The sequence below is a fragment of the Balaenoptera acutorostrata genome, chromosome 11, assembly GCF_949987535.1.
Source record: "Balaenoptera acutorostrata chromosome 11, mBalAcu1.1, whole genome shotgun sequence".
Taxonomy (NCBI): Eukaryota; Metazoa; Chordata; class Mammalia; order Artiodactyla; family Balaenopteridae; genus Balaenoptera; species Balaenoptera acutorostrata.
In genome coordinates this window covers 51,066,687-51,089,730 of record NC_080074.1, presented here as the reverse complement: position 1 = coordinate 51,089,730, position 23,044 = coordinate 51,066,687, and positions in this window count along the sequence as shown.

The window sequence follows — 23,044 nt, the reverse complement described above, 5'->3', positions numbered from 1 at the left end:
AGGAATGTAATAACTACAAAAGACAGGAAGATAGAATCTTTTTTTCCCTGCCACTGCATAAGCAGTCTTATCAGCCTGGGATGTTTGCTCCTGCTGCTGCCCCTTGGCTGGGTGGCTGTCTGTTATTACAGAACTGCCGAGCTGCCAAAGACAAGTGGCTATCTCTCCTAAACAAAGGAGAGGCCCAGGCCCAGGAACCTCAATGAGTAAAGGAATTGAAGGGCTAAAGGAAAGGCAGAGTCAAACCATCCCAGGGGCTATCAGTAGAAATCCCATCTGAGCTGCTCAAATCTTCTTTCCAGACTCTTTGAGAAGTAAAATCCAGAAAATCGATATGAATGTCGCACCTGTCACCCTTAAATGACCCACTCTCCATCCTAAAATTAACAAGACTCCTTGGGTATTTTCCTCTTGTCCTGCTCTTGTTTCAAGATGTAGTCCCACCAGTCTTATGTGGAGAACGGCATTTGTCATAGATTCTCCCAAAGGGACAGGGTAAACCCAGCCATAACCAGGACAGCCGGTGCCTGTACACCGCAAAGACTTAGGTTTTGACAACATAGAAATGACTGCAGCATTGGCGTGCTTGCTTTTTGTTTTAATAGCATCTTATATAGCATATTATGTATGTGGTTGTTCTAACAAGCCTAATTCTAGAAGACCTACACACTAAGGTGGGGACTAAACCATACTTTTATAGTTACATTGCAATCAGTGGTGCAGTTATCCTGCCAAGATGGGTGACAGATTACAGTTGCTAGGGAGTTGCAGCTCACAACTGTTAAAATAATAGTATTTTAGCTAGGGTAGACAAAATTCCTACTATGTGTTAGACTCTGGGCTAAAAGCTAGAGATACAAGAAGGAAGTTGATGTTTAGTAGTGGAATATTAAATTAATACATTCTGCTGTGTGTTACGGTCAAATATTATTTTACAGATTATACAACTGAGACTGGTAAAGAAACTCTTAAGAATGGATTCATATCTTCCCCAACCTCAAAGTACTTACTGTCTAAACCCTTGTTCAACAATATCCAATGCCTTGTTTCATCTTTGTATGTACATCTAAGTCATCAGTTAGGCTCTAAGCTCTGTCAGGGGGAAATAGGGCTTATCTCTTTCCATCTCCAGAGCCAGGGACAGTAAGCTCTCAGTCAATGATGGTTGATGATGATGGTATTTAACCTCACTAGGGCTACCCCTAGCATATTATCTAAGGGAAATAGGCCCTAACACTGTGAGATCACCACTTGATAATATCAAACCAAAAAAAAAAAAAAGAACTAAATCATTTAAAATTCAGTCTGATATATTTGGTTCCATTGTCCAAAGCCATCTCATATTCAAAGCATTATATTTAAAAGCCTATTCCAAGGAAATTATAGTGCTATTGGGGTACGATATAAGATATATTGTTTTTTCCTTTACTAAATTTGAAAATCAATGTTCTTTAAAGATTACAACTGCAACTACAATTGCAATGTCTGTTTCTAAACATCTGCTCACTTAAGAATTTATGCTCCTTTTCTGAACATAAATCCTTCCCAAAGTATTTGTGCACTTTGAATGGCTTTGCAGTCTGCATTTACAGAATTCAAAGTTTAATTTAAATCAGTTGTTTTACTTTGACAGGTACACAGTTGACTGCACAGGGCATAGGACACTCCTAAATGTGGCCTCGCTTGATCTACTTTTCTATTTACAATTTTCAAAATAAGGTGGAGAAGAGACATGTTTTCTTACTACTAGCGCCTCTCTCACCTGGTAGAAAAGGGAAAAAAAACCTGTAAACCAAAGGCTTTAATGTGACTGCTTGATCACCTTTTCAAGCTTATGTGGATGCACTCAGTTCATTAAAGAATTTGGAAATGTGTGTGATGGAGAGAGTCCGTAGCTGCCCTTCCATTTCCTCTGTGTCGACAATTAAGCTTCCAGTCTCCTGCTCACAGGGCCTTTCACTCTAACAGAGTGTTATGACTTCTTGGGACTGAATTTCATAAGTTTGAGGAGTCCCCCAGGAGATGTAAGATCCCAGCTGTTATTTTGGATTGGCTCCAGGGCCTAAAAACATCCACAATATATTTTTTTAATCGTGCACTGACTTTTACGAACACCCACACTGCATACTGAACAGCCACCTGGAAGTTTCAATACTGCTACCAAAACCCAGCACTTCTTTTCTACTGCATGCAGTGAATTTGAAAACTCTTTTAACACCTAATATGCACTCCTAGTGGGTACCCAAGGATTCTTTTAGATGTTGTTAACTCACTTTTAGCTGCAAAACCCTCTTTGAAAATTTAAAACGCAAGAGGAAGCTTCCTTGGATAGTTTATCTTCTTAGGGAAAAAATAAAGGGAGCAGCAAGCAAACAGAATGAATCCAAGTGGGTTTTACTTTAAAATCTTCAGTTAGGAGAACGTAACTGGGGAAAGGGGAAACATGGGAGAAGCAGCAGCTCTAACATGAGTAATTTAAGTAAGGCATGTGTGAAAGCCAAATGAAAGTTCATCTAAGAAAAATATTAGAGTGTATTTATTTATTTATTTATTGGCCATGCCACACAGCTTGTGGGATCTTAATTCCCTGACCAGGGATTGAACCTGGGGGCCTGGCAGTGAAAGTGCCAAGTCCCTAACCACTGGACCACCAGGGAATTCCCTAGAGTGTATTTTTAAATGACAGTACAGGGCACAGTGGTTGGGACTACTAATAGTTAATCTGATATGTCACCTTGACTAGGCTATGGGATGCCCAGATATTTGGTCAAACGTTATTCTGGGTGTGTCTGTGAGGGTGTTTTGGATGAGATTAATGTTGAAATTCGTGAATTGAGTAAAGCAGATTGCCCTCCCTAGTGTAGGTGGCCCTCATCTAATCAGTTGAAGGCCTGAATAAGACGAAAAGACTGACCCTCCCCAGAGTAAGAGAGAATTCCTGTTGCTTGACACTCTTTGACGCAGGACATCAGATTATTCCTGTCCTTGGACTCAAACTGAAACTTCACCTCTTCCTGTGTCTCAAGCCTCCCAACCTTTGGAGGGGAACTACACCATCAGTTCTCCTGGTTCTCAGGTCTTGGGACTCAGACTGGAACTACAGCCTCAGCTCTCCTGGTCACCAGCTTGCTGACTGCACATCTTGGGACTCATGACCTTCTATAATTACATGAGCCACTTCCTTAGAATAAATCTCTTTACACACACACACACACACACACACACACACACACGCACACATCCTACTGGTTCTGTTTCTAGGGAGAAACCTAATACAGAGACCTAGGTTCAAATCTTGCCTCTACCACATAATAACTCTGTAACTCTGGGCAATTTATTTAACCTATGTGTTCCTCCCCGTTTGAAATGTAATACCTATATGGCAATGTAATGGCGAGGATTAAATGAGCTGGCACTTAGGCACTTAGCACAGGACCTAAAATGTAGTTAATTATAGTTGGAAAATATATTAATGCATTGGTTAAAAAAGAAGTTATGCAGAGCAGACTCTTGAGACTCATGGCTGGGTTTCAAAAAGTACAAGAACTCCCTAAAATTGTGTGCAAATGTTTGTATGAATGTTTATGATTCCATCGCCCCTCACCTCCCCACCACACATGCACTTGGGGATACAAGAAAGTCTATAGTTCTCATCAAGTTCTCCCAGGAATTCCAAATCCAAAAAGAGAATAAAGGTCCCTGATAAGAATGAGAAGAAGATTCCATAATAGAATTAACTTTTGGCTTTGCTAAAGAAAAGAGTTAATCCAAAAGGGATTTATCTTCGTAAATTAGCTTTAGAATTACACTCAAACTCTCCATCCTCTCTTTCCCTTTAAATTCAAACTTTTCACAAAGTCATCCATACTGCTGACACCCAAGTTTTCAGTTCTGATTCACTCCTAAACTAACTGCAATTTCTCTCTGCAAAAAGGCATGATCATCATTTCAGGACCCTGGGGCGAAAACCAGAGGAACATTTTGACTCAGTCCCAAATCCCCAGTTGGTTACCAAGTTCTTTCAAATCTACCTTTGAAATTATTCTTGAAATTATTCTTGACTCTCTCTCCTTCCTTTCCATGAACATTGCCCTGACTCCTGCCTTTATTATCTTTCACCTGGACAATCCCAGTAGTCTCCTGCGGGTTCACTTCTTCAGCCCCTCCTTACTCCAAACCACACCGCTGCCAACCTTGTTGTTTCCCTTTGAGTAAAATGACATGCTCTCTTTCTGCTGTCTCAAGTCTTCCAGCAAGTCCTCATACCTATTTCATTTTGCCTTCAGCTGCAAATGCTCTCCACATATGCCTGCCCTTCCTTCCTTCCTTTCTCCTTTCCTTCCCTCTCTCCCTGTCTCCTTTCCTTCCTCCCTTCCCTCCCTCCCTCCCTTCCTCCCATCCTTCATTCTCTCCTTGAACTGCCCCCAATAGCCCCTTAAACCCCCTTTACTTTGCATCACTTCCATTCCCTAAACAAATCATCTGCCTCCAAACTCTTATATCTTTGCTCATTACAACTGAAATAGGTTGAGTTCCTGAGGCTAAGTGAATTTGCCTTACAATTAGTATGTGCTGGGGTCATAATTTGAACCCAGAGGTATTGGGCTCTAGAGTTTATCGTTCCACCCGACATGGAACTATCCACTTTCATTTCTACTCAAAACAATATTGTTTCTATCTTTCAAGGCCCATTAATATTCTACCTCTTCTTTGGATCTTGATTTCTCTAATTTCCCAGCCCTCTGTACTACCATATTTTCCTACTAGTGATAGTATATTATACTAGTGATAGTATATTACTACAAGTTATGTTGTATAAGTCTATCTTACTGTACTCAAGTTTTTATAGGGAAGTATACATTAAGCCAGCTGATTCTGGACTAAAATAGTCCAGGTTCAAATCCATCTGTGTGGTCCTGGATAATTACTTGCTTCTCCCTGCCTTTGTTTCCTTATCTATAAAATAAAGATAGTAATAAAACCAATCTCATACTGTTGTTGGGTGGATTAAATGAGTTAGTACATGTCAAGCATTTAGACCTGTACTTGGCGTACAGGGAGAATCCAATAAATTTCTATGATTATTATCATCATCATCATCATCATCATCATCATCATCATAGGGCGAGGAATGTGGCATTTGCTTCTTAGCATTGCTGCAGACATCAAGTATTGTACCTTGTAGTGCGTGCCCAGTGGATGCTTGCTGAAAGGATGAATATTAAAAATAGTTTTCATTTCCTAAATAAATCTCCAATGATCATGAAGACTGGCCCATAAATGTGCTAGTAATGGAAATTTCACTTATTTCAACAAGGCTTGACAATATTTCTAGAAGAAACCTTTTAGGTTAGAATGGAGAGCAATGAATTTTTATTATTTTTACTCTTATTATGAAAAGAGCAAAAATATGTAATTGAATGGAGGACTAGACAGAAATAAGCATTTCATCAAGAAAATTAAATAGATGCTTCCTACCTTCATGACCAAAAGCGTCTAATAATATATTCAGGTTTAGCCCCTTGAGTATCTAAAAAATTAGAGTAGTGAAGTGATTAAGGAAACTGACCTCAGAGGGAAAATTAAGGTAGCCAGCCATATCTAGTATAACTTGGCTGAGCGATAACTAAGAGCTTTCTTGGTTGAAATTCATGGACTCAGTAAAGGAGTAAATACCAAAAAGGGAAAGGAATTATTTATCATGTTGGCAGGTGATAAATAAAAATAAAGGAAGAAATGAAAGGAAAAGGTAGGTTGCCCAAGAGGCAAGATTTTTTTTTAAAATAAATTTATTTATTTATTTATTTACTTTTGGCTGCATTGGGTCTTCATTGCTGTGCGCAGGCTTTCTCTAGTTGCAGCGAGCCGGGGCTACTCTTCGTTGCGGTGCACGGGCTTCTCATTGCGGTGACTTCTCTTGTTGCGGAGCACGGGCTCTAGGTACGCGGGCTTCAGTAGTTGTGGCACCCGGGCTTCAGTAGTTGTGGCTCACGGGCTCTAGAGCGCAAGCTCAGTAGTTGTGGCACACAGGCTTAGTTGCTCCTTGGCATGTGGGATCTTCCTGGACCAAGGCTCGAACCCGTGACCCCTACATTGGCAGACGGATTCTTAGCCACTGTGCCACAAGGGAAGCCCAAGAAGCAAGATTTAACTTGTACATACTGTTGATGAATAGTGAAAAGCACTGGTTAGAAAACACCGTGTGCCTGCATATTCTACTGGTTAACATACAGATTGATACAATCATTTTGGAAAGCAATTTGGCAGTGTACAGGAAGTGCAAACTGCGTATCATTTTACCTAGTTAGGCTAACTTGGAACTCTCTGTTATGGAAATTATCAAAGATGTGGACAAAGGTTTACTCTCAAAGATGTTTATCACATTTTAGTTTACAATGGCAAAAAATTGGAAAGGTCCTAAATGTGCAATAATAGGGAATTGTTTACATAAATTATATTGAATGTTGTACAGCCCTTAAATATCATTAATTTAAAAGATAGCAGTAAGTTTTCTTGATATAAAGTTCGCCAAAAAGAAGGTTGCATATACCATATCTCATAGATTCTAAGATGCATAGTTTTTCGTATTTTTACATATCTAAAATCATCGTGTTTCTTAGAGTTTAATTGCCTGTGCATTGTGTATTAAAACTTGCACATAGGGGACATCAGCTTAAAGGCAAATTCTGGAGACAATAGCAGAACGCTTTCAAAAAATGCCCTATCACCAATACCCTAGCAGGGAAAGAAGATAATTGTGCAAAAAAACACGAACATTGAAAAGTCTGAATCACAGATTGAATCATAAGAGTTGAAGTTTGAATATGAAAAAGTTTTAGAAATACCTACTGAATTAATTTCACTTATGTTTTATTCATGTAAGCTCAAGATATCTGATAAAAACCTATGTCTAGAGGATTTTTTCAACAAGTATAAAATAATAATTCTAAGTAGCTAAGCATTGTTTCAAATTATCAGCGATTTTTTCTTGTTTCTTAATAGTACATAAAATAGGTATTTATATAATATTAATATAATAGACGACCTACTAGATTAATGAAAAGCAATATGTATATATAGTATAAATCTAACTTTTTTTAGAGGGGAAGAGAGAATGTCAAAATATGTTCTCTCTGGGTATTAGCATTATCTGTGAATTTTATTCTTTTTATACTTTTTTATATTTTTCAATTTTTCTAAAGGGCAATATTACATTTTAAATAGGAAAATCTTAGTAAATATTGTCTTTAAAAACAATGGTGAAAGCAAATAGTTGAAGACGAGATTTTTTTCCAAGTACTCTGGAATTGGAATATCTATCAGCAATTCTGTAGTAAATAGGCTAAGAAATTGAATTTGAGAAGTTTGGGTTTCATTTTCTCTTCTGCCAGCCTAGCCATTTACAAAAAGTTTGAGCTTTCTAGAATTTTCCTATTCCTATGTGTAAGAAATGCACAATAATGCTCACTTGCCTACTTCAAAGTAGCAGGGAGTGAACATCTAGAATGAAACAAATAGATATCATAATTGCAGGGAGTCTGAGCAAAGAGCATGAACAAGGCATTTTGTGAAGACAAATCTGTCTCCCCTTTAACTTATCACTAAGCAGCATTCATTTCTACACTAGCTGTGGGGTCCAGACCAGCCAATCTATTGAAATCCCCAGGAACGCCAACCTCAGATCAGTTTCTGTCTGATGTACCAAAAGACTTTTAAAAAAAAAAAAAAAAGAAAAGATGCCCCTTAGGGATTTGTAAGCTTATTTATCTTTATAACCTGAAAATTCCAGCCTCAGGGTTGAATGCAAAGCGCTTGACACATATATATTATGCATGTATGAGCATTTGTTTATATTCTCTTCGACTTTTAAAAATCTGTTCAATGAGCCTTTTTATTCCATACTTATTATATATGATGTTTCATTAAGATCCATGGATAGAGTCGCTCCTAGTTTACATTTACATTATTTAAGCCCTGCAAGGGATATTTGCTACTGGTTATGTAAATGGAAAATCACTTCTGAGATTTATGACATGATTTTCCTTCTTGTGCTTGGTGACTGGGTTGCCTCCTGATTTTTATTTATGCCCTGAATGATAATCAGCCCCTTCCTTTTGCCCGCCCACACCGTAGCCTAAGCTTTAAGAAACAGTGTGACTGGAAATGAAGATTGGGGGAGGTATAACTGCCCTTAGCTCAGAATGACACTCACTAGCTCCTCCTTGAAACCATGAGGCAATTCAGTTTCCAAGAAGAAATACCAACCTGATTTCCAGAAGTGAAGAAGCAGGAAGTCCCAGAGCTTGACCAAGAAGCTACCCCCGCCCTGCACTTCACAGTCAGCCCCAAGGGACATCAAAAAAGACCTATACTCTAGAAATGCCTATAGATGATTAAAGGGTAGACAAAGGAAGTACTTAAAAATTTGAAGGAACAATAGACTAGATGAGCACCAAGAAATGGGACTGTCTACAGCCACCCTGAAATCTAACAGGAAGCAGCAATTTGCAAATTGGTCTGTTTAACGGATGAAACGCCATGACGGCATCCTCTCAGGACCACAGTTGATCTTCTCAGGCCCCCAAACAAAGTGAATTTTATCAAGCCAGCAACATCACTGAACTTGTATTTCAACAAAGAACGGTCCACATGCTACCAGTGAAACTTCGACAATAGTATCCTTTTCCCATGTAATTTAGTTCTATTTTAAACTCACTTCACAATTCCAATTACTATTCTAGTGTTTTATTCTTCTTAGTCATATTCCGAGCAGCCTGAAAGAAATTTTACTTTGAGGCTGCCCCTAGCTTTTTCAAATTCTGACCCTTCTCAGCATCCTGTTTTCCATCACTGCTGTTTGTTCTTTCTCCCTGGAAACTTCCACGTTGTCACTTCAAGATACAGACCTTCTCACCTCCTGTCTACCATCCCCAAACTGCACCTGTCGCAACTGTGATCTCTGCTTTCTAAGTGACAATTGACTAATCTGATAAGCTAATGTGCTAATGTACTATAGGTCACTACTGTGCAAATAAGACCATGCTGATTTCCTAACCTCTTTTCCTTCCAGGAATTTTTACTAGGGCCTTTTAAAGAACGCCTTATTTCAGCAACATGGATAGACCTAGAGATTATCCTACTAAGTGAAGTAAGTCAGATAGAGAAAGACAAATATTATATGATATCACTTATATGTGGAATCTTAAAAAAATGATAGAAATGGACTTATTTACAAAACAGAAACAGACTCACAACCATAGAAAACAAGCTTATGGTTACCAAAGGGAAGTGGGGGGAGGGATAAATTGGGAGTATGGGATTAACAGATGCACACTACTATATATAAAATAGGTAAACAGCAAGGATTTACTGTATAGCACAGGGAACTATTTTCAACATCTTGTAATAATGGAAAAGAATAAAAAAAGAGTATAGACATATACATATATGTATATGTATTACCAAATCATTTTGCTGTATACCTGAAACTAACAAAATATTGTAAATCAACTATACTTCAATAAGAAAAGAAAAAAAAGAACGCCTTATTTCAAAGAGGTAGTATTAGCAGTGGGAATTTTAGGTAAGATATGAGACGTATGGGGGGAAACTGGACAGCTCTTCTGGTTATTCTTCAATCACAACACAGAGGAATGGTGTCACAAGGGTTGTAGCTGATTTGACTATTATATTATAGATGATTCTGCAACAGTTCTGTCTGGAGCTGCTGTGGACTCAGCATTAGGTTAAACCCTAGAAACATGCCATGTAAAGCGACTTGCATTTTCATGTCTATAACAAACGTTAACATTTGAACTCTCTATTTAATTGGTATATATTTAAACTTTTCTTGCAATGGTAAGAGAAAGGCTTTTGGCATTAAGCTGCTGCTGTGTAGATCCTAAATGTCTGAAAAATTCATTAAAATAGCACTTTAATTTTGACAGAGTTGAACTACTGGGAAAATTAATTGATTGTTTCTCACTTGAGCTTTGGAAAAGTCATTAAGGTTTTTATGCTTTATGGAAAATTGAGAATTGAAGTACACTGAAATCAATATGTTATCTGATGTACAGAGAAAATGGCACTTTAGATAAAAGCAAGCATGAACAGCTCCTTGGAGCTTTTTCTTCCTTTCCCTGATTCGACAAGCATATTTACATAGAGCTTCTATATTTACTTGTATTCAAAGTCCTTAGTCAGTCATTTCATTGTGCTACACATTGTGAGGACAGAATAATGAGGTCTGAGAGATGAATCACTGCATTTTAGAATCTATTCTTTCCTGGCTATTTCCGAAAAATATTAAGGATGTAATACAAAGCACCAGAAATATTCATATAGGTCTCTGCATTTTGTGATGAATTTTTACAAGAAATTTTTAATTGGGCTTACATGGTAAGGGCAATGGAAAATACTTCAAGTGTTCTACATTGTGCTTACGTGCATTTTGGAGAAAATCATCGTGCTTTGTAGAAATAATGGGCAATGAATTGGATATTGGCTGATGCTACCAGCAAGACTTAGGAGCTCATTCTGTGAGATTAAACTAGACTTAGAACAGGGGAAATAAAAGGACTGGTAAGAGAAAAGATCATCATGTAATTTTTCTTTAGTTTATTTCCTCTTCTCAATATGTTTCTCTGATATACACACCAATGATCCTGGAGGGAGGAGGGGGACAGTTGGCCTTATTCCATTTTTGAAAACACTGAATGGGTTGGGGATTTTAAGAACAGCCACTTCTGCATTTATCCACTTCCACCATCTCTATTCCAGAAAGAAAATGATACTTTTCTTTTTGATTATTCATTGGTGCTTCCAAACTCCTTCAGCCTGACTGACCCTTTCCTTCCTAAAATCACTCCCAATTCACCATCCTTCTACACAGTCCTATCCAGGGTAGACCATGGCAGCATGTGATATGGAGGGGATCCCGTAAGAGCGTTAGAGATAAAATATTTGCTAGCATCAGCCTTATCTCAGAAACATTCAGCAAATAAAGTAGCCCTATAGGTAGCAGATTGGTTATGTTGGTTATCACGGGACACTTGAAAACCAGGATGTTGTCTAGTAAGAATTTACCCTAGGCCAGGTATTTTGAGGTAATCAAGCAATTGCATAACACGAGTGTTCTCGTTACGTTAGCATTTGATATTTGACATGTTAAGTATTCATTTATTTATAGTTTCACACTTTATCCAACTGTTTAACCATTGTTTTCACTATTGGGAAATCAATAATCCTTAGGGAATATACCATGAATAGAGAAACTCTTTAAATACCCTTTATTAAATTGTATTCTAATTTCTTTCTTTTGCAGTTTTATTAATAAAGTCTGTGGAAAACTCATTAATTCATTAAGAAATAAGCGAGCACCCAAACCAAACCAGGGTGTCCGTTCATCTCATGGTTGTCAGTCTGGTGTACAGCCCTTTACCTAGTCTTTACGCTGCCAACTTGTGAGTGACTAATCCCTGCCTTCTCCCACAGTCCATTGATCTTCGTATATGTTCCCACGTTAGGCATCTCTGAACATGTTCAAACAACTTGCTCAGACAAAGGCTTTCAGTTGGAGTAGAAGACTAGCAATTTTTACTGCTTCAATGGTCTCTCGTAAGAATGTAATTTATTAAACAGTCTCTACTAAACCAAGAGTAAGAATTTCTTGTTCATGATTATACTACAACTATAGATTTATTAAGACACCAAAAGGAAAAAAATTTTTTCAAAAGATTCACTATAGCATGTATTCTCTAAAGGGGGAAAACTGTTAACCAAAGTATAGATTGGGGTCAAGAGCTTTGTGTTATTACCGTTCTCCCACCTGATCTGTTCAGTGATCCCAATCATTTGACATAAGCACCAACCAGGGCTCTTTTCTGAGCAGTAATTCTTTTTTCTGCCTCTAAGTTTAATCCTACAGACTCTGAGACCACCATGGTGTTATTCTTTCTTCTGTTACTGAGATTGCACTTCCCACTCCTAGAAAGAGAGTCTTTGGGTCAAGGTGACATGGTCTCCGTGAAGTTCACATTAAAACATACCTGAGGTATGTAAAACATTAACTTATTAGCACCAGTCATGACATAATCAGATTGATTTATCACATTTTAACCAACTAGCAACCAGCTCAGCAGGTAGAAATTGCCAGGAGATTAGGGAGACGGATGAAACCAGATGGGGAGTTGTTCTCAGGAAAACAGACTTACAGTGAAGAGATGGAAAAATCCCTAGACAGGCAGCAGGAAGGCACTGCCCAACCAGGAAATGGGGAATTAGCTCATGCTGAAGGGTCCCTCCAGAGACTAACCCCACGCCTCCCAGTTCTTCTGAGGCAACTGTTTCCAAGCAGTTCTTTAAATAAAATATCCAGTCTGAAGCAAAAAGGACAAAATATATCAGCTACAACATTACAACTTTCCTGGGGGTCCCCCCCTGCCAGCTCTGGAGTTTTTTTTGCAGCTTTGGAGTTGCATTTAATTCTGATAGCAATATCGGTAGACTGCCTGACTTCTAATTGGATAAAAATCATTCACACTGAAAATCAGTAACCTGCTCTTCCTTGGTCCACTCTGAAGGCACTGATGAGTAAGTAGCCTTTATATTCTTGGGCTCTTTCAAAGTGCAGACAGTAACAAAGATGGAGAACACGTCAACCCTCATGGGTGGGCAGATAAACTTAAGGGATCAAGGACAACTGACAGCTACATCACACCATCCCCATTTGAAATATTTTTCCCACAATAGCTCATCCTTTTTTTTTTTTTAATTGGAAAAAAAGTTGAAAAATAAAAATTCAAGTACAGACGGCTCACATGAAATGTGTAAATATAGGAGAAAGAGTAACACAGTGGCTGACAGCATAGAATCCAACAGAACTGCATTGGAATCCCAGTTCCATCACTTACTATCTATGTAAACTTGAGCAATCTTACTGAGACTTTGTTTTTCTGTCTGTAAAATGGAGATAATAATAGTACTTATTTTTTGGGGAACATACTAAGTACCCCATAAGTGAGCTGTTACAAATTTTTAAAATTAGATGTTATTCTACTAGAATTTACTTCTGTGATTTAAAGGTTTTAGACATTGTAATTATAGAGAGAGCTACCATGGAATATTTTAAACAAATTATAATCAAGGAGCCATATGTCTATGTCTAGGGTATTCAGTGCTAGGACAGTTGCTTCATGAATACAAAAGAAATATAATCCCTAGTTTTTTCCCGTATGTGATATACCTCATGGTTAGGGAGACAACACTACCTTGTGAATTTTTGTAGTATTGACTTAAAAGCTCGGTTTTGGTACAGATGATTATGAAATCACATGTAAAATAATCATGTAACATAGTCCTTTGTCTTCCAAAGCCTCAAAACAATTATAGGTAGTGATCAAATAGTGTAACCAATGAAATAAAGGCAGAAGTTGCATTGAAATAGTAGCCTATTCAATTTTGCATTTCCTAATTTTAATTTCTTCGTTGTACAAGCTGATAGGGCACCATTTTAACCTTTGCAATGGGTCATATGCAGATCTGTCCCACTGACTCAGTGAATCCAGACTGAAAGGGATGGACTCATTTCCGTGTTTTGTGTATCAGCTAAATCCTTACTGCTGGACAGAGACCCAGTGAGCATTGATAGGTTGGGAGAGGTGATGATGCCAACCAGTCGGGGCTCAAATGTGCAACTGGACCAAACCTCACGCTCCACCCCCATCAGGTAGGCAGCAGAAACGCATTTCCTCTGCACCTCTTCCTGACATATCCCTCAAACTAAACATTGCCACATGACAGTATGTAGTATCTATTTACAAGTGATTTATGACTACATTAAAACAATGACAGAGACCTCCCTGGTGGCGCAGAGGCTAAGAATCCGCCTGCCAATCCAGGGGACACAGGTTCAAGCCCTGGTCCGGGAAGATCCCACATCCTGCAGAGCAACTAAGCCCGTGTGCCACAACTACTGAGCCTGCGCTCTAGAGCCCGCGAGCCACAACTACTGAGCCTGCATGCCTAGAGCCTGCGCTCCTCAATAAGAGAAGCCGCTGCAATGAAAACCCCATGCACCGCAACGAAGAGTAGCTCCTGCTCACCACAACTAGAGAAAGCCCGAGCACAGCAACAAAGACCCAACACAGCCAAAAATAAATAAAATAAATTTATATTAAAAAAAAACCAACAACGACAAACATTGGGAAAGGGGTCTTCTGGGCTTTACCTTGGACATCACACTACTCCTAAGATGAAGAGTGAGAGGGGGTTATAGAACTGACATGCTGACACAGGCTTGCTTCTATGGAGACATTTTCTGTTTTCCATAATGAAGGCTAGAATTGCCTGACTCTGGGAGGTACCACCTGGGAGTTATTTGCTTCACGGTTCAAAAGTTTGTTTACTGAGCTTTTGTTCTGATAATGATCTGAAAGTCAGTTTTACTTTGGAATGAATGGCAAGTCTAACTTGAATTTTTTATTATTTGAGTTGTGCTGCAAGAGGTCAAAAATGACCATATCACTGATCCATGGAGAGACACAGAGCTATTTTCTGTAAAATAGCTAAACTTATGTCTGGTTTAAAGTAATCTTTCTGGAACACAACACACACACACACAACTTACTCTGTCTTTGTCTACCTATTTTGTTTAACTCCACAAAAGTAGAGGGGGTGGGAAGTTTGAAAGAATCAATAATTCTTTTCTAAGTCAGGTCCATTTTTCCACACCATTTTTACTTTGACAAATAATGTAACAGTCATTCCCATGAGTAAACAGTTTCTAAGAATACTGCCTCCTTTGGTTAGGACAGTGTTGGGAGATGGGTAGTGGTTACAGAGTAACTCAGGTCTTCAGAAAGAGTGTGACTACAATAATAAGACATGTTTTCAAGCCTGGCTGATGGAATTCATGTAACTATTTTGTTGCCATATCTTCTATAGACATGTCATATCTGATTTAAGATATTTCATATCTAAATAAGTCATATCTTATTTAGATGGGACAACTACTTCAAAATTATTGGCTCTTGAGGTTTTAATATCCCTATGAAATATTCAGAATATCATGATTTCTGTTAAAATAAGAATAACGAGGCATTCAGAATTTGTCTTATTACTGTTTAAATAGAACATTGGATATTTGTGGCTTAGTCTTCTGACACACAATGCAAGGACAGCATTTGGTTCATTTAAGCTCATAAGTGTCTGCACAGCATAATTAAAATTATATTTTAAAACTATTGTAGGGGAGAAGAGGGTAACACCGAATTTTGTAGAGACTAGTTATGGAATCTTCATTTACATCCTCAAAATAATACTCCATAATACTGTAATGGTTATTCTGGTATCATCTGGAGACACACACACACACACACACACACACACACACACACACACACACAAACACAATTTGAAGAGGTAATATTGCCATTGCCTTAGGAGACATCCATTAAAATAGTTTGCCAAATACATTTTTAAATTAATGTGTGTTATGTTTAAACACTTGTTTTCAGATTTATGTACACATTTATTGATGTTCATCTAGCATTTCCTTAAAAAACAATAGATTGCATATTTAGGGAGGAATGTTGGTGAAGAGTGAGCTCCAACTTCATGTGTGAACTTGCCCTAAAATACTCAATGTTAATAATGAGGATTTGCCTTGTTAAGAAAGTGAAAATACTTTCAAAAGTCAAGTTATGCTTTTAACCATTAAATGTGACTTTTTTGTAGGCAATTTTGGAAAGGGTGCTTCCTTTAGCAGCTAAAAAATAGGAAAAACAGGCTGAAGTTAAGGCTATGACCATTCTGTCATAAGACATGTTACAAATGGTCACAATATTTTAAGTGAAAATATACTATGTCTGGTAAACTTTCTGTTTTTCAGAGGCCTTAATATTGTATTTCAAATAAAAGGAAGGGTAAAAGAAGGCCAAGAGATAAGAATCTTTTAAAAACATAAAATTTCTTCTAGTTAAGGGTAGATAAATGAAGCTATGTTCAACAAAAAGAAAAATATCAACAAAATATAATTTTCCCCAAATCCACATGTTTGATTTCATATTTCAGTTCAAAATACTTCCATATTTATTCTAAATTCTGGTCTCAAGGTTAATCTTTTGCAGGTGGCTTGAAACTACTAATTCTAAAAGGAAAATTGAATAGGCAAATCTACAATTTCAAAAATATGAGAATACTTCTTGTAAGAAAAATTTACGATTGTGAGTTTTGTTTGTTTTGCTTGTTACTTTTTATTATTAAAACACTTTCATAAAGCTGTTATTTCTTCCATGCCCAGGAGGCAAGAGCTTAGCCCTCTGCTGAATTAGTTCATCTAAATGTCAACTTTTTCTAATGGAATAAGAATTGTCTTATTCTCATTTAGGACTACAACTATATGACCTTTAAGAGCCTTTCCTACACTGTGATCTCTGAAGATTTTATTATACCTTTGCTTAAAATTCATGGTAAAAATCATCATCAAAATTGTTGTGACATTCATTTTTACGTTAGCTCAAGGCAGAATATAAAAATATTTGTGTCAGCTATGGCTTTCTGTTGGGATAACACAGATCCTCGACAATCTCCATAGAATTTTCTTAGTGTCTTTGGGTTACTGCATGAGAAAAGGGAAGAATGGAAAGATTTCTGCTCCGAAGATTATATTCTTGAACCTAAGGCTTTTCTCTTTCTTCCTTTCCCCTGTTTGTGCTGCCTTCCTCCTGTTATTACCTCTGAGCTGTAATACATGCCCAGCAGGACTGCACGACGACAGAAGTGAGCGCATCTTAGCTCATATGCGGTGAGTCAAGGTACAGATGCACAGTTGCTTCAACTTAAATTAGGCTGTTGTAGTTTAACTCCTTACGCTAATTCAAAAGCTGTCTCTCGAGGTTCCCTGCTGGGTTTGCTGGCTCCCACTCCTCCCTTTGATCCCAGGTTTACTCACACCTTCCTCTCTGGCTCCCAGCTCTACCTCTTTAGTTAGGATTCAAAGTCTGATTCTCACTGCAACTGCCCCAGTGCTGACTCACTGGCTCTGCCCGCTCCTTAGTCTGCCCATCACTCTTGGATCTTCCACTGCTCCCTGTCTCCTTGCTTGCTGGAGAAAAATCTTTGAGGATTTTTTTTGTGGTTGATTGCTTTTCGTAGCTTGATCGAATTTCCGCCAACTGTCCTTTATATACCTTCAGAATTTCCTGATTTAGATTAGCACACAGTCCTTGACTTTCTGTTATCTATAATTGCATATCCATACCTACAGTCTAAAGAATGTTATCTATAGAGAACTGTATTAAATATGTTAAAAAATACACGTTTATAATGATACTTAAAAATACTCATTAGTCATCTTTGGAAACCGGTAACCAGAAGGAGGAGAGAGACAGAATCAAGCATTTATCATTCTTTTACCATGCTTTTACTATAAGAACTGTGGTTATCTCAGAGTAATCAAAGAGCTGATGAAGTCAAGTTCATTTGTTTGTTTTAATGAATTGCAGTTAATAAATGCAGAAGGGATACTAGAATTTAAATATCACCACTTTATGATCCCTAATGAAATAAAGAATCTGGGCAATGATCGTCAATGGCTTCTAAACACATAGGTGAAAAACGAATGGAGAACTTTATAAAAAATGATCAGGCTTCCCTGGTGGCGCAGTGGTTGAGAATCTGCCTGCCAATGCAGGAGACACTGGTTCGAGCCCTGGTCTGGGAAGATCCCACATGCCACGGAGCAAATGGGCCCGTGAGCCACAATTACTGAGCCTGCGCGTCTGGAGCCTGTGCTCCGCAACAAGAGAGGCCGTGATACTGAGAGGCCCGCGCACCGCGATGAAGAGTGGCCCCCGCTTGCCACAACTAGAGAAAGCCCTCGCACAGAAATGAAGACCCAACACAGCCATTAATAAATAAATAAAGCACACCTAGTATAGTGTAATTAAAAAAAAAAATTGTAAAAAAAAAAAATCAACAGACTGTGTATATGAGGAATTATTAAAAAAAAAAAAGATCAAGCTGACAATATCAGAACCCACAGATCAAGTTTAACAGTACAAAAAGGAATCAACTCTACACTCTGTGCCTCCCCATATGATGCAAAAGAAAATATACAACCTTAACTGTAAAATACTCATAAAAACTGAACGAGATTCTTATCAAGGCTGCTACATCTGTCAATTTTATAGGAAATACAGGAGACAGAGGATATCACAGGAAGGCGATCAGCAAAATCCAGAATGTGGGAAATTCTATAGGACAAAATATCTTCCTTCTACAAACAGCAAGAAAGACAAAAAAGGAAAAGATACATATATTCCAAGAATTTTAGAGACATATTAATGTGTAACATATACTCTTGTACACATTAATATAATAATGTATGTATAATTTTGGCTCCTGATTTGAACAAAGCAATTGTAAACAAATGATCTCTTAGGTCAAATGATCAGAGTAATCTGAAGACTGGGTATTTGATAATATTAGGGAATTATTATTAACTTTTAGGTGTAATAAAGGTATTGTGCTTATTTTTTAAAGAAAGAATCCTTATTTTTAAAAGATGTATTATAAAACATTCATGGATAAAGTGATATAAACTTTTGGATTTGTATAAAATAATCTAGGAGATGGGAGATGTGGAATGGAGTATAAATGAAAGAAGATTGGCCATGAATTGACAATTATTGAAGCTGGTGATGGCTACATGGTAGATCATTGTACTATTCTATACACTTCTGAATGTGTTTAAAATTTATCATAATACAAAGTGGTGAAAGATTCAATAACTAATACATTTCTCTGCAAATGCAATAAGAACTCTAATGTCAAGAGAGAAGCTTATTCTAGAAATTATACGTTATCAAATGAAATCGATTCTGTAGTAGGATAGTGATACTCTCAACCCACTTTCTTCTCACCTTCCCAAAAATCTTCAGAAAATATGGTGCTGTCTGTGAAAATGTAGACACTGAATGACGGGAGGGTGGGAAGAAAGGTGTTCACCAGGAAAGTGGCAGATTTATCCTTTATTTCTGGAGAATCTCTGCTTCGTCCTCACCACTCTGGAGAGGGGTATGGAGAGCCAGGCTGGAGGTGATTTGTGCAAATCCAGGTGAGCACAAATCCCCTTAAGTGCCCAGCAAGTGTTCCAGGGCTACCTCTGAAATGATCTGCGGAGCCAGAGCCATGAGGCATGCCGGCAGCTCCATGCTGGGACTGGGAGGAGGGAGTACGATTCTGCTAAAGGAGCAGGGTTAGAGGAAACTGAGAACAGGGGGCTGGAAGATTCCTAGGGAGGAATCTACCTTCCACATCAAGAAGTTCAAACCATGACAAGTTCAATTCTATTTCTGACTAAAAATTAGAGAATGAAAACTAGGTAGGTTGGGGATAAGATGCCACCACAAAGACTTCTCAGGCCTGGCAGGACTGGGAAAGAGGGCTCAGAGCCCCCTGGTATACACTCTAACGTGCAGGCGGGGCTTGGGAGTCAGGAACACACACTTTGCAGGGAGGGAGGGTAGGTCAGTGGATGTAGTGGAGAGGCTGTGGTGCATTGATTATGTGTCTCCTAGGAATCTAATGTCACATGTAACCACACTAATTGCAGGCAGCAGACACCATTCAGTAACCGTGGAGATGGAATTTGAACCCTGCTCTGAGTTCAAGATCTGTTTTTTTTCCGTTGCACTCTCTGCCTCCCAGCTCATTGAACTGCCTGCGCATATGGAAGGGTCCTCTAACAAGCAGCTCTGTTCTATCCATTTGGTGCTGTTCTTATCTTGGCATCCCACCCAACCCCTTGTTAAATGCCAATCCCTTACTTAAGTGGGAGCGGAAGAGAGCTGACATGGCATAGAAGGAAGAAAAGGGAAGAGTCGGTGGGAAAGCTTGGGACTCTAGAGGCAAACTCACCTGCGTTAAATCCTGCTTTATTTCTTCCCAACTCACTAGCTTCTGGCAAGTTTCCTGTCCTTTTGGAGCATTTTATCATCTGTAAAATGAGCAGAGTATTATCTAACTTGAAGGTTTGTTGTGAAAATGAAATTTAAAATAGACCGTGAAATATACTATTAAAGTAACCAGGAACCCCACTCTTCCTTTTAAAACTTTTTTTGGCCACTTGGTGTCCTGGGATAAATGGAAACAAGATACACTGAGAGGTAGCAGAATCTACCTCAGAATCTACCTCTCATGTGGTTTTATTAGCACATGGCATTCCCACACCAGGAAAGTCAGGTACACGACCTGTCCAAACCTGATGGGAAAAGAGTTGCTTTTGTGAAAATGTTATGAGTCAAAATATTACAGTACCTTGCCCAGCCTCTTACCAGTAGTTGCCATCCCACCGTTACAGAAGTAAGGGAGCCGGAAGGGAGTTTCCTACTGATGCCATCTGGTCCAAAAGACTTTTTTTTTGTCCAGTTCATTCTCAACATTGCCAATGGATTGGGCATCAGACTTGCAAAAAGCAAGTAGCCTAAGTGATACACATTTAAAAAATGAATTCCTTTGGGCTGGGGCAAGGTTGTCATTTTAAAGCGATTAGCCAGAGCACTGTGTCAAGTAAAGTCTAAGATGCTTTTTCAAAGAGATCCTAAATTATGGAGGATTAGAGAATAATGTAATGTTTGAGGAGTTTATTTCCCTCACACATTGTAATCTTTCAGTAAGCAGTCCAGGTTGAGGGATGGCTCTGCTCTGGGTGGGCTATGGTATGTGGAGATACTGGCAGACAATAGATCGTAAAAAGTTTTGCTTATCTATCATAAAGATCTTTATGCTTTTTAATATTATTCCTCAATATATAGTTCTGGATCACTAAATGTTAACTCCTTTCTTCTTTCCATGTCATCTATACCAAGTATGTTGGAGATGGCCAACTCCTTTGCTGATAAATTTATGAAATATTAAAAAAAATAAATTTGCAAATAATGTTTAACTTTGCCATTGTTAAAAAATAGCCTTACTTTCTACTAAAACAATCTCTAGAATTGTTATTGACTTTGAGTAATGGGTTTTATGCTTATTGTTTAAAAGAATCACTTGATTCTTTTAAATAGAATAGAACTTTGTTATTGAATTTAATTTTAAATAAAATTAAAATTAAATTAGGTTAGCTGCTGACAACTCTAAATTTTGGCTGATTTTTTAAAAAGTCACCGATAGTAAATAGCAGAATTTAAGGAACAGGGAAAATAAATGTTCAACCCCGTAGCCCCTTTATCACTTTTTCATGACTGTTTTTGATCAATAGCCATCCTATCAAGAACGAGTCCCCAGGAGAATGCTATAATTTTGTTTATTTCAAGCTAAGTCTCTGAAGACATTTCTACTGTATTTGCTGTCTCCACTTATAAATACGTTTGAGTTGTCAAAAGACTGTCATAGAAACTTCCCTAATGTTTATCTTTTAAAGCCATTCTCTGGCACAAATAATTAGAACTTTTCTTTTTCCTAGACTCATTGGATTTATTTTAGATCTATTGAACAGATTTTATTATGATTAAATTGGGTGGGTTAATACTACTATTCCTTAATTAGTGATAAATCCTTATAGAGCATATTTTTCCAATGTATACATGATTCCAAAATATCCAGATGAATAATAAACTCATCAATTATCTGGACTTTTTGTTTCCCAACACAAAACACCAGGTAAAGGCTATCATCTAGAACAGGGGTCCCCAACCCCTGGGCCTCAGACCGGTTCCCATCTGTGGCCTGTTAGGAACCGGGCAGCACAGCAGGAGGTAAGCAGCAGGCAAGTGAGCAAAGCTTCATCTGCTGTTCCCCATCACTCACATTACCGCCTGAATCATCTCCCTCCCCTGCCCCCTGCCCCACGGAAAAATTGTCTTCCACGAAACTGGTCTCTGGGGCCAAAATGTTGGGGACCGCTGATCTAGAACGCTGTTTTTTCCCCACCTCTTTACCTAGTAGTTTGTGCCTGTAGACAGAGCTTTTGACAGTAAAGGAAATGAAAAGCCAGACAGAAAGGATCATCTAGTTTTCTTGAATTCTGGGCAATGTCCCAGGATTGAAATGAATTGTTCTCTGAGCTGTGGGGAGTAGATGTCGGAAATCACTCCTTCACAAGCTGCAGGAGGCTTGAGACTATGAAACGGTAAAATGTCACCTTGAAGGAATTTAAAGTTTTCAAATCCTGAACTTGACCTGAGAGAAAAGGTTCATTCCCGAGTAACCACAGTGAAGGAAACCACAGCCACAGTGGATCTAGGTGAGAATATTATCTACAGCATAAAGCATCAGAGGCCCCCAAACCAGCAGCATGGTGAAATTAAAAAAAAGCAACAGGGCAAATAGGTCTTAGTTCCAATGCTACTTGTTACTGGTCACTTATGTTCTAAACGTCATTGAGCCAACAAAGTGTAGTGGTTTAGCACCTGAGCCTAGGAGACAGGTTCTCAGTGCTGATTCTGTCACATATCACTGGGTGAACTTGGGAATCTCAACCTCTCTAAGCCTCATCTGTAAAATGGGGCTAATAATAGAACCTAAGTCTCAGGATTGTGTGAAGATTCAGTGAGTGAGCATGTGTACACTTGGCACACAGCATGTCCACAAAGGTCCAGTGATAGAGCTCCTATAATTATCATTCCCATGAGCTGCTGTGAGCAACATCCGAGACAAAAGATGTGAAACGCTGGGAAGACTACAAATGGCCAAGCAAATTCAAGATACTGTTAGTTTGTTTAATGTTTAATTAGACCTACCTCAGTAGCTCATCAGAGGTCTGGAAAAAATCTCAAACCATAATGGGAATGAGTACTCCTTCTGTACAGGTACCTAGAACTTGTGTTCTCAGAAATTTAGAGGAGAAAGTTATTTCTTCTTTGTACCTACCTGATCAGGTAGAGACCTAACACTGCTGGCAGCCATGCTCCTCACCTGCATGCTTGCCTATTATTTTAATAAAGCACAGGTCCATCCCTTGTCCTTGGAATAGAGAAATGTTGGGAAAGAGACAGCAGTAAGAGAGTCACATTCCTTACTTCTTCCTTTTCCTGCCTTAGAT